This window comes from Ceratotherium simum, chromosome 2 (genome assembly GCF_057802395.1).
Source record: "Ceratotherium simum simum isolate JZ-2026a chromosome 2, ASM5780239v1, whole genome shotgun sequence".
Classification (NCBI taxonomy): Eukaryota; Metazoa; Chordata; class Mammalia; order Perissodactyla; family Rhinocerotidae; genus Ceratotherium; species Ceratotherium simum.
In genome coordinates, this window is record NC_141901.1 from 9,027,401 (window position 1) to 9,040,989 (window position 13,589).

Below are 13,589 nucleotides of genomic sequence, written 5' to 3' on the forward strand. Positions count from 1 at the left end.
ACTCCCTTCCTTCCTCCCACTGGATTCCTCTCTTTTAAGTGTCTTGTGGTCAACCCCCATGTGGTCTGTTCTGGTCTCACGGTAAAGCCCCCACACAGACGGTTCCTTGAGGTTATTTCTTGGACCTGCAGCTTCCCTTTCTCCTTTAGCTATTGCTAATTCTAGCTTTTCTACCCTTTTGAGAGGCACTGAAATCGGTTATATTAATATGTATTTAGTGATGAACTACTATGTCCTTAGCATATGTCCTTGTGACATATTTGGGGGGCTCACACACAGTAAAAATAAGAATTCTCTCTTCAAATTCATTATCTAGCTGGGCAGACAAGATATGTACACAAAACAGACCCCAGCGTTAGACAGGGTGTGTCTAAAGGTTAGGTATACTCAGAATGTGAGCTGGTGGTTTCATAGGATTCACTTAAATGTCACTCAAGTGGTCACTGCCCGGGTTGTGGTCCCAGGCTCTGACTAAGAGGGACACCTCCTGCTAAAGGAGTTAAGAGAAATGAGCACAGGGTTAATGGTGGTGGACAACGAAGAGAGTGAGTGGAGTTGGTGGTTGGGGTTCATTGGAAGATTATAGAAAGAAGCTGCTCTGGGGAGTTGGGGAGAACCTGACCATGAGACACAGCCTCCTAGAACAGGAGAACTTCCATTTTCTTCTCCCTCCTACTTTCTTCTTGTTGACTTACTGTTTGTTTTATGGCCACGAACATATGTCTAGTGAGAACTGTGATTTGCAGGACTTTTCTTATGAAATAAAATTATTCAATTAAATGTCAGGTTTTGCCATTGTTGTTAATTCAACATTTATCTTTTTGAAATCCTGCAAAGAGGATTTAAGAAAGTTTCCAAGCTTAAAAACTGAAAAAAAAAATTAGATGAATGAGACAAATGAAGCATTGGGAGAATAATAGTGGGAACATTAGATGGAGCCAGAAGTAAAGTTAGAACACAGAATTCAAGCTACAGAGTTCACTACATTTGTTGGAGATGGGCCTGTCTAGGAACCCGTAAGAGAAGCGAACGTGATTGTTTACAAAATTTCTGGGATTCTTTATTAACAATCAATCTGTGGTGGAAGAGAAAAGTAACCATTCCTGATACTAAGACCATGGAAAGCTTATTCCTCAGGGTCTTCGTAGATCGAAGATTCAGAATTTAAAAACTTGACTTCGACTTTTGTAAGAACTTTATTGCAAGAAGGAAGGAGGAGAATGTTTACTAACCAGAAACTATTGTGCTCAATTTCCTTACGTCAAAATTACAGGGCTTCTTTTCCACTTGAATATATCCAAGACCCCTCCAAGGTTTCTTTGTGATCGTCAGGGGAGGAGGAGGCCTCACAACATTCAGAAAGGGAAGATGAGACATCTTGTCAATCTCAAAAATCATCACCTCTCCTCCCTCACCTTCTGTTTTGGGCTAAATTGTTTCCTCCCCAAAATTTATATGTTGAAGTCCTAATGCCTAGCACCTCAGAAGGTGACTATATTTGGAGATAGGGCCTTTAAAGAGGTGATTAAGTTAAAATGAGGTCATTAGGGTGCCCTTAATCTAATAGTGTCCTAATAAGAGGAGATTAGGACACACAGAGGACACCCATCACATGCATACACAGAGAGAAAGCATATGAGGACACAGCAAGAAGGCAGCCATCTGCAAGGCAAAGAGAGAGGCCTGAGAAGAAACCAAACCTGCAAAACCTTAATCTTGGACTTCTAGCTTCCAGAACTCTGAAAAAACAAATTTCTGTTGTGTAAGCCACCCAGATGGTAGTACTTTGTTATGGCAGCCCTAGCAAACAAATTCCACTCCCAGTTGGTCTTATATGCCACTGCAAGATTCCCCTTGCTTAAGTTTACTTTGATCATGTCAATATTCTCTTAAAAAACCTGAAGGTTTAAACTTTTTATTCTGGTACTTACAACCTTCAAAAATCTGTCCCCAGTCTAGCTTTCCCCACTTACCCACACTACACAAACCTCCTCTAGCAAAATTGCTCAACACATCACCTTCAGGTGTGCTTTGTACTTTATATATTTGTCTTTGCTCATTCTACCCAGAATATTGCAATTTCCATCCTTTGAGATCTTATACATCTTTCAGTCTTCATCTCAAATACCCAGTCATCTACAAAGCCTTTGGTTATCTTAACTAGCATTTCTTCCTCTTCTGAATTCCTATAATGTTCTGTCGTTATTTATTCACAAGTCTTATTCCTCTTGTTTGAGAGTAAGATCCTAGAATGCACAAATCATATTTTTAGACCTATGCATAAAGTTCCTAGCATAACACCTTCCAAAGAGAAGGTGCTTCGATCATTCATTCATTGCTATTAGCCACATAAGGTATTAATTTGTAGAGGATACAACAGCAAACAGAACAAATGTGGTCTCTGCCCCATGGAGCTTACATTTCATTGGAGGTACAGATAAATAAGTAATCAAGTAGTTACAGGTTGTCATTAGTGCCTCAGTACAGAATTATGTCAGACCTATTTCAGATTGCATGCTTAAAGAGGGCCTGCAGAGGAGGTGCCATTGAAGCTAAGACATGTAAAACAAGAAGAAACCAGCCCCATGAAGAGGGATAAGCAAGTGGTAGGCTCCTGGGGCAGGGATGAGTTCCATGTGCTCCAACTAGTGTACTTAGAGCACAGTGAGCAAGAGGGAGGGAGCAGGAAGGTGAGCTCAAGGAGGAAGGTGAGGATCAGGTCCTGAAGGGCCTTGGGAAGGGGTTTGGGTTTTATTGGGAATCCTCTAAAGAATTTTAAACAGAGAGGTGTCATGTTTTTAAAATCTTTCTGCTGTGGAGAGAATGAATCATAAGAGTGAAAGCATGGAGATGCGTTAGGAGGCTATTGTGATAATCCAATTCAGAAGCAGCAGGTCATGAATGAGAGTGGTAGCAGTGAAGAAAGAAAGAAGTGGATGGAATGTGATAATCTGGAGGCGGAACTTACAGTTGGATAGGAAGTGGGGAAAGAGAAGAAAGATTAGCCCCAGATTTCTGTTTCCAGTAACAATGTTTTTTCTTTTCTAACAGCAAAGTAGTACCTGATCATTAAAAACGATCCTGTACAACACACATGCACACACACGCACTCACACAAGCATTGTCGTGTATATATGTGTGTGTTAAATATACATTCAACTGTTAAAGAGATTATCTCTGACAAGTAGCATTTAGCAAAGTTGAGAGTTTTTCTTTTTTTGCAGTGTGTGTGTGTGTGTGTGTGTAGTGAAAAAGAAAAAGAATGTTATTTGAAACAAAAACCAACTGTAGCCATTTCTACCTTCCCTAGGCATAGCATAAATCCATCTTAAGTAAACAGTGTTTTGCTAAGAGAAATCACCTTGGTGGGTCCTTTTGGTGAATGTCCTGGGCAGAGAGCGGAAAACAAAGGAGAGGTGAATTACCCTGTATAACAAAAAGAGATGACTGCATATACATGGGTTGCCTGGAAGAGAGGCTCAGAAAATGAAAGATGGGGGGACATCTGTGGAGGGGCATCCAATAGGGGGCCTGAGGAAATCCTTGGCATGTGGGACATCATCTGTGGTGGAGGTGGTCAAGTAACTTTAGGATAGCGATGACTAATATTTCTATAAATTTCTCAGCTTTGCTGTACACCTGTCTAAATTTTCATTAAACTTCTGTTACACACAGCAGCTTTAAGCTAGTGGTGCTTTAGGAAATAAAAAGAAGATGGGTATTGTGGGCAAGGCAGTGTTGGAAGAGGAGAGCAGGCCCGAGGGTTGAAAGTCAGGTAGTCATGGAGAAAAAGGCCGAAGAATGGACTAATGGAGGGGAAATAGACATCGTTCCCTTTTGCTGTCCTATGGGTGAGGAATTTCCTCGGTTTGGCACTTGGATACTTTGTGCCATTTTATTTGAGTAGTTAAAAAACTTTTATTCCAAAAGGCTGGAGTGCTGAGGGATATACAGGCAGCAGAATCTGATTGTGTGTGTGTGTGCAATATATGAAATGCGTTCAGCTGTAGATATAGTTACCTGCAGCTGAGATATGATGGAGATGCATGAGAAGGCTATATCTGTATCTATGTATATATCTATAGCTGACACGTTTCTGGAACATTCCTCATTAGGTTTCTAGAGATAGAGTAAAATTCTTATGAGAAATTTCTGGGCTGTGAGTCATAGTTCTTTCATTATGTAAAGTGCATCAGCATCCCTGGCAGGGTATGGCAATGCCGGTACGGGACATATCAGAAATTTCAGGGTCTTGTATGCCCCATAAATAAGAGTTGGCAAAATTGTTGGTTGACTTTTAAATTTAGGTTTTTCAATTATAACAACTTCTACATTTAATTATTCTGTATTTGAAAGGTCACTAGAAACCAAGAGTTTAAAAAAATAGTGTTGAAACTGGAAAAAAAAAGTTTAATCAATTTCCATTCAAACTAAGATCCCTTCTTGCATTTTTTTCCCTTTGGGGAGGTTATGGGGTAGAAAGAGGTTGTGGGGAACAAGGCGTTATTGTTTTTGTGAAACTCTTTGGTTTTGACTCTGACCTTTATCTTATAGTAGAAGGTAGTGTATTCTCTATTAAATGGAAGAAACCTGTGGTGAGGGAGTAGAGAAACTGTAATTGGGGAAGCTGAGACATGGCCTACCAGAGACCCCATGTTGTCTAGGGAGAATCACTTAGCATTGTGTAAACTCTAAGCAGGACAATAGGATGACTTGCAGTTGAATTCCAAAGATCAATAGCTTTGGAATTTTGTAAGCTTGAGAAATCTATTTGTCTTACCACCTTTGATCAATACCACCCTCTCTCCTCCTAGCTATGTCCATAACTCCTCTTGCTTTCCATTTGGTTTAGGAAAATATTGACGTATTCAGAAGCCTTCCAAAAAACAAAACAAACAAAAGATCCCCAAAACTTCAGGGTTACTCAAGTCCATCCACAGCCGCATCCTTCTAAACATGCCTATTTCCATAAGACCTACATCTTAAGAAGGTATGAGGAATAAAGGAAGAGAGGTGAAAGATTTTAGATTTTCACCCTTTAGTATTCCCCAGGTTTATAATATGCATACATTATAAAAGAGGGTTCTCTTCTTGATTCTGTAGTTGACCTTGGGAAATTTTGGAAGAACCTAGGTGTTTTTTGTAATAAAGTACCCAGGGGTATTGCGAGGATTAATCTACTTTAAAGCTTCTCTGTAATATTAACTTAATATGCCACCGTTGCTTTCAACCTGTATAGTTTATTGCTCAAGGTTATGTACTTGCATGCTGATACAAGGTGATTACTTCAGCTAATTTTTTGGTTTTCATGAGGATTCTTATTTTGTTTGCAGTTAGATTTGTCACTCTCTAGGGAGCTACACAGAAAGCATAGATGCCTTGGGACAGCAAATTCTTCTTGAAAGTAATGATTTGGCAACTTGTCAGAAGGGAAAACCAAATAACCAAATGAACAATCTGTTTTTCCCTTTCCTTCAAGCTCAATCAAAAGAATCCACAGTAAGTCTTCAGAAGGTGCTGCCCCTAATCCCAGCTGGGGAATTCCTTGGTTCTTTCCAACAATTATGGTTTACCAAGAACTCTCCTTACTCTGTACTGTAATCTGGAGCATCTGTAACACCATGCTTGCTCAAGAAGTTGCCTGCTCACTGGTGTGTTTGCCTACCAAATTTAGGCAAGAGTAGCCCAGAAGCAGAGAGCTCCTTCAGGACAGGGATAGTCTCTTATTCATCTGTTCATCCCTAGAGCTTAGCACTATGCTTGATACAATGTAAAGGAAGACTATTTACCTAGAGTGACCAGAAGGATCACTTTTCAGGATGGTGTCAATCTAATGCATTCTGGCCTAGTCTTTGGGAGCATTTCCCTGGTTCTTTGGTAAAGAACACTGTGAATCAAAATATGAGGCGTCCTTTGGGGATTGACTCAGAGCTGGGGCAGAGAATCTGTAACGGCAGGGGTAGGGAAGTAGGAGTCATAATGGTGAGGCTTACAGCTGCCAAGGGCTGATCTCTTAGCTCTGGTGGGGGCAAGGGCCCACTGCCAAGTGGTCACACTTTGTTAAGCAGGACAACAACTGTAAGGATGGAGCCCACAGTCAGAGAGATCAGCATCCATTCAGTGGAACAGGAGACCCTGGGATACCAGGGAAAGGATAAAACTGGGGGCTTGGAGCCCATGTCAACAAAGCTGAGTGGCTGAGGAGATCAAAGACACTGTAATTGCTACCCAGCATGGGCAGAGGGGGGCCTGGGTTACAACTAGATGATCCCAATTATCACAGACCCCTTGGGTCAAACAGTTGATTTGCTGAACAGATAGAGGATAGCAGTCAGCTTTCTTAACAAGTCCATGATTCCACCCTTTTAGTGAGAGCAAATAATTTGATAGTTCCCAAGGGAAAATCATGCTGTTGAGCAGAAATGCCATTTTCCCATGAGGGAGGTGTGTTTGAGTGAGTATGTTCTCTATATGAAAGGCCTCTTCAGATTAGATCAGATGTGCAGCTGGGGTTTGCGTAGGGGCAGCCCACAGGTGAGAATCACCTCACTTAGGTTTGTGTCTGAGTGGGCTGAGCAAATGGGGGAGGTTGCAAGGAGCCCAGTGGGCTTCAGAACATCAGTTCCAGTCCCCTGTGAGTGGTTGGCTAGCTGCACACCTGCTGCTCTGTCTCTAGTGAAGCTTCACATTCAACCTTTGAAAGTGTTCTCACATGTAGATCCTGTTTATGTAAGAAGTTTGATCAAACACTCCCACAGCTGCACAGTGCTTTAATTACGTACTGAAAGGGTGTCCTCTCACCCCCGCCCATGACTCAATACACAGAGCAGAAATGCTGCTCTGTTCTCTAGGCCCTGAGTTTCTAAAGCGGAATCACCTCACACAAAACTGTCCATCTTTCAATGGGTGCTGCTCTGGCCAGCTGACCTACCTGGCTTGCATTGCTGCAGGGCTGGGGGTTGTTGATTAAAAATAAAACAAAATTAACATAAATCAATCGCTTACTTTTTTTCGTTAGATTTCTTCCATTCTGAAGCTCTTTTTCCTCTCCTCTGTCCATTATCTTTATACTATCTTCCTCTTCCGTTAACAGAATGAATTGCTCAACAAACTTGTTATTCAAACATGAGACATCTTTTTGCTTTTTAATTATTTGCTTGAACTGCTACATGTTTTATCAGCAAGAAGACGAAAATTCCTCTTTTTAGGCTCCTACTTAAATTGCCAGGAACTTCAGGGTTTACTTGGTGCAAAAACGGACTCACCCCATTTCCAATGCTGGCTATAGAGAGAACTGGGGCCTGGTCAGTCCCTTGAACACCACCGGATTACTGCTGAAGCCCAGTCCTGTACGTGTCTCCAGCAGTGCCTGTCCTCTGCAGCAGTGATACTCTTGGTGGTCCTAACTCCTCCATTTTCTGTACTGATTCTTGGTCCACACTTGGTCCCTATGGATATGGCTGTAGCAGAAAGTTCTTTTGGTTCACATACACAGACATCCTGGGGCACAAGCTGACCAACACCGAGAGGTTTAGCTGGGTTCCAGTAATTGTTACCTACCTCAAAGACAGAGTCAACATTCCCCATCTTTCCTAGTGACCATTACCACCCACATGGCAGCACAGTCTTCTAAAACTGCTCAAAATTCAACATGTCTTTTATACCCTTCTATAAAAATAGTGCTTCACTGTGGCAGATAAAATGTAACCATTCATAAATCCATTTTATTTTCCTCCTGGTCACATAGGACAACTTCATTTTCCAGCCCTCCTTGCATCTAGGTGGGACCTGTGATGAAATCTGCACAGGGAATGTGGGCTCACATGCCGTACCTTTCCCGGGCCTGCCATAAAACCTTTCCTGTGAGATCTTCCATGCGATCTTTCCCTTATCTGTGTGGCTTGCAGTAAAGGATTCCAAGATGGTAGAGCTACAAGTTGGGAATAGCCTGAGCCCTCACCGCTGCTTAGAGGAGAGCTATCCTACACTGGACCTTGTGAGCATGAGAAATAAATTTTTATTTTGTGAGTTATTGAGATATGGGGGTCTATCTGTTACTGTATAAGAGCCTATCCTTCCTTAATGAATACACTTATTACTCAAAGCAATTTGCCCTCCCTGGACAGTGTCGTTTAACTTACCTCTGCGTAACCAAGAGGAGCCTTTTATGTGTATCCACCCTGAACAAAAAGGTTTGCTTCAGGTAGACTTGCTTACTGTCCCCTAGATGTTAAAGAGATTGGCATTCCTAGTACCACACCTATATCAGTCAGCTTGGCTAAGTTATGCTGTGGTAACAAATGACCCCCAAATCCAAGTGGCTTATATCAATAAAGGTTTATTTCTTGCTCAAGTTACATTTCCATCACTGGTCAGCTATGGCTCTGCTCCCCGTCATCTTCACTGTGGGACCAAGAATGATGGTGTAGCTTCTATCTGGAGTATTGCCGGGCTCGTTCAGGATTTTGGCCAGATTCAGTTGTGTGTAGTTGCTAGACTACGGCATCTGTTTCCTTGCTGGTAGTTGGTCAGAAGGTTTTCTAGTTTCTAGAGGCCATCTGCAATCTCTGACTCATGACACCCTTCCTCCATCTTCAAAGCCAGCAAAGTGGGTCAAATCCTTCTCATGCTTTGGATCTTTTTCACCTTCCCCTTCTGCCTCATCTCACCTCTACTTACCTCTTCTGCCACATCTCTCTAACTGACTCTTCTGCCTCCACTCCTGCTTTTAAGAGCTCATGTGGATTATCTACCCAGATAATCCAGGATAATCTTCCTGTTTTAAGGTTGGCTGATTAGTAACCTTAATTCCATCTGCAAAATCCCTTCCCAGCATTACCTAGATTAGTGCTGAATAGCCAGGGGATGGGAATCTTTGGGGGCACATCTTTAGAATTCTGCCTACCATATGGGTTTTAGTTATATCTGTGCACCAGATAATTACTTGGAAAATTTCCTTAAACTTTTTCATCTTGTAGTAAAGGCCAGTAGGTTTGCTGGTATAAAAATCTACCAGCTAGAAGAGAAACCTCCATAAACAAGGCAAGTCCTGGGCACAGCAATTTCCCTGACTAGACCTTGAAGTTGGGGACAAAACTTTACACTCTTTCCCCCCCAGCACCCACAACTTGTGCCCAGTAGGCAGTCCATGGATGTTTACTGCTGGTGCTGCTGCTGTTGCTATTCTGGCTGTGGCTGCTGATAAACAAAATAGGCCCAAGTCTACTTAAGTTTCAAGCAAATTCTGAGGGCCTGTGAAGTGCTACATGCACACAGTCTTTTAAAACAGCCAATTTCACCTAGCTTATAGAAATGGCCCTTCAGGATGGCTCACAACCTTTTCTCACCCATCAGCCTTGTCCTATAATGCAACCTCAGCTTTGCTGAGAAGTGGGGTGAATATATTTGCATGTTTTGATTAGTAGAAAACCTGAAAGTGTGATGATTTCTGAAATTAATAGCAGAAAATTTAGGTGGATTTTATCAGAAGACTCTTTTGTTCCCCACTCCATATTCCTCTGTGGCCCATATGGGAAAGGAAGTGCCACCAACCCTTCCATCCTTTCTGGGAAGTACCTGAGGGGGGTTTCTGTGTTCCTTTCCACCTCTTACATGCTCCTTTCCAAGGGAGGAGGAGTAGCTAATCTTATGGGTAAGAGTCTGATGTTCTCTGAGCTGGGTCCAGTGTCTTATAGGGTAGGGTTTGCTTTAACAGCAAGGAACAGACTTCATGCTTTCTCTCCTGCACTAACTACAACATGAGTAGGTAAAGACAGTGTGCTCCCTCCTCCTCTCTTTGTACAAGAGTTGCAGCTGGGTCAGAGCTGGAGCTTGCTTTCGGGAAGGAGGCACCCTCACTCTCCTGGGCTTTCTTGGCCTCTCAGTCCTACTGTTGATGGGCCTGTGGAGCAGCTGGCAGCTGGGTAAGAATTCATGTCGTCTTCTTGACAGACCTGACTCTCTTAAGCTCTGGACTTAGGAAAGCCCCATTTTGACCTCAGGTCCAACCTGAGTGTTTTAGCAAGGGGCTCTGTACTATGAGAGTTACTGGGCCTTCATTAATAAATATTTGCTCTGCGGTTTGCTCATTGTGGATTTACTCAATGGTTACAACTCGGAGAAGAGTTGGGGGCAGTGAATTAGCACAACCTGGTCTCCAACATTGTGGATATTCCTATAATCTTAGGGAAACAATGAAGACCTTTTAAGCATGGCACTAAATTCAGAATCCATAGAGGAAAAGACGGCTGGGTTTGACTGCCATAACAGCTAGATGATTAATGTCATTAGTATTCAAACCATCCTAAAGACAATACAAAAAAGATGAAAACCTCAAGTAGAAAAATGGGCAAAGGCTAAGGCCTTTTGGGATCTGACCCTGCCCATCTCTCTGACCTCATCTCCTGTCACCTTTCCCTTCTATCTCTGTTTTTTCTTTCTTCCCTAGAATGTGCTAGACTGGTCCCTGTCTCTGAGCATTTGTCCTTGCTATCACATCTCTCTATTTCCTTTACAGAACTTTTTACCTTCTAAATTTTTCTTTTTAAAATTTGTTTACATGATATATTAGTTTGGAAGGCTGCCAAAACAAAGTACTATAAATTGGGTGGCTTAAACAACAGAAATTTATTTTCTCACAATTCTGGAGGCTAAAACTCCAAGATCATGGTGTCAATAGAGTTGGTTTCTTCTGAGGCTTCTCTCCTTGACTTGCAGATGGCTGTCTTCTCCATGTGTCTTCTCATGGTCTTCCCTCTGTACATGTCTGTGTCCTAATCTTTTCTTATTATAAGGACACCAGTCCTATTAGATTAGGAGCCACACTTCTGACCTCATTTTAACTTAATTACCTCTTTAAAGACCCTATCTCCAAATACAGTCACATTCTGAGATACTGGGGGTTAGAACTTCAATATACGAATTTTTGGGAGGACACATTCAGCCTATAACATGTATATGGTCTATGTTCTCCTTCCCAAAATGTAAGTCCCATGAAAGAAGGGATCTTATCTGTTTTGTTTGATGCTCTATCCAAAGCAGTTAGACTGGTACCTGGTATGTAGTTAGTACTCAGTAAATATTTGCTCAATAAATGAAGAAACTTGGATAGTTTAGATATCTATAGGATTTAGATAATTTAGATATCTCTAGGATTTGGTGACTGATAATATGTGAAGGGCAAGTCAGGGAAAAGTCTTGGATGATTTCTAGCTTAGATGGTTGAATGGATATTGGTACCCATCAACATAACAGGAAACACAGGAAAAGGATCAGGTTTGGGGAAAAAACTTTGGACATATTGAGTTAGAAATACTTGGAATATATTCAAATGGGAAAGTTAAGAAGACCTTTAGATATATGGCTTGGAATGTGGTAGAGAGATCTTGGTCAAACACATAGATTTGGGGATCATCAGTTCACAGCAAGTAGTAAAATCAGGATAGCAAATAATATCACTCAGAGAGAATATGCATAGGAAAGACCCACTATAGAAGCAAGGAAAATACTGATGTTTAAAGGTTGAATAGAGAAAGAAAAGTTTGATTGAGAAGTGGTAAGACATAGGAGAAGAGCAAGAAGTAAGGTATCATAGGATCAAAGAGGTAAAAATATTGAAAGGAATGGCTATCTGTGTCAAAGGACAAGGAGAAGTGTTTCTCAAAGACTGTTCCAAGGAGTAATCCTCTCATGAAATAGTAATTGGAAAAAGAGTCTCTGGTCAACTAAGTGTGAGAAATGCTGAAATCCACATAATTCTCTTGCAAAATCACAAAAACTTTAGCATACTAGTGTCTCTGAGAAGTCTTGCTGTAAAGAAACCCACAAGTTTTAATTTCCAAAGTAAAATTTCCAAAGTTTATTTGACCACAAGTCTCTCATCTTTCTTAATAATAGCACACAGTACTGAAATCCCAAGGAACACTCTTTGGGAAACAGTGTGATAGCATAACCAATTAGACAAACATTGAAAATATTTCTTTACATTTGACAATTAAGGGGTTTTGTTGACCATGCTGGCGTGGTTTCTGTGGGGTGCTGGGGCCTGAAGGGACGGAATTGAAACAGTAGGGATAATCTGCTCCTTTTATAAGCTTGAACTCAAAGAGGAGAAAAAAGGTAGGGCAGTATCTTGGATGAATGGTGTGTAAGATCAAATAGATGTTTTGGATGGTAAAGACATGGTTAAGTTTACAGATAGTAGAGAGATTGAGGAATAGTAGCAAGAGGAGTTAAAAATCAGCAGAACAAGATCTACAGGAGATGGGAGAAACTGAGATCAGGAGAAATTTCTCCCTTTTCCTAGAGACTGGGGGAGAGGAAAGGAGAGGATCCAGTTGTAGATGTAGAATAAGAGATCGAGAAAGCCCGTGATAACCTCAGTTCCTCAGGCAAGAACATGGGCTCAGAGTTTGTCTTTGGTGCTGACACAAAAGGTGCTCTTCCCCAAATCCCCCTCCCTGAAAAAGCTCCTGTTTGATCTTGCTCATGTCAAAGTCCTTTCCAAAAGGTATCATTATTACTACTATAGTCAGTGAGTCACTTCTACTTTGGACTCCTATGTAGGCATCATTATCCTGTGACTTTAATCATCTAATTTCCTTCAGGTCTCTGCGTGTGGGGCAGAGACTTGTCTTATACATTCTGTCTCCCCAGTACCTTTCACAAAGTGGGATGCTATAAACAACGTTGAATGATTAGTGAGTCATAGGCAGCATCACAGTTTGCCCACAATTGAGAATTCAATGAATTGCTTTATTATAGTTTGAAGAATCCTAGTATCGGGGTGTAGTTACACAATTCAGTTTTGCACACATTCAGTGGTAGGTCTTCCATTGAGAATTCTCCAGATCTGGTTTCTTTCCATTCAATTTTCATTATCCATGCCCAGCTCAGTTGATTTCATCCCAGCTTTCTTTGCCTGACTGTCCCAAAGTGTGTTGTCTTTGTAGTTCTGTGTGTAAAGAATTTATCAGAGTGCAAGGCGTGTAATTAAAACTGAAAAAATGATAGCTGTTATTATTACCATTATAATAGATTCAATCCCCAACCAAGAAGAGCTTCATTATCAAGGATGCAAAGTTTTATATTTCTTAATTACCTGGGTACTGTTCTAGCTTCTGACCTTCTTCTCCACATTTTCTTTCACAAATCTTTTTCCTTATTAACTGCTTAGTTCTTTTCATGTTCCCTATGTTCTTAATTTTTTTCACTACCAAATCTCTTATTTATACTTACATATTTAGTATACTTATTTGCTTAATATACATATTTATATGTTGACTTTTTCCTCCCCAGTATTTCTCTTATCTACCATCTTTCTTAATTTTCAGCTGTTAGAAGTCCAAAGTAACAATCCTTTATTCGTTTCTTTTCCAACCATCTGTTGCCACCTGGAAGCCTGAGAGCGATTATTTTTTTATGTACTCAACAAATATTTATTTGGTGGGCACTTACTATGCACCAACTACTGTTCTAGGCATTGAAGATAAAAACATGTTAAATAAAAATGTCACTGTCTTGATGGAGCTTGTGTTGTAGTGAAGGACTCAGGCAATGAATAAGTAAAGATTAGGTAATTAATAAACTTG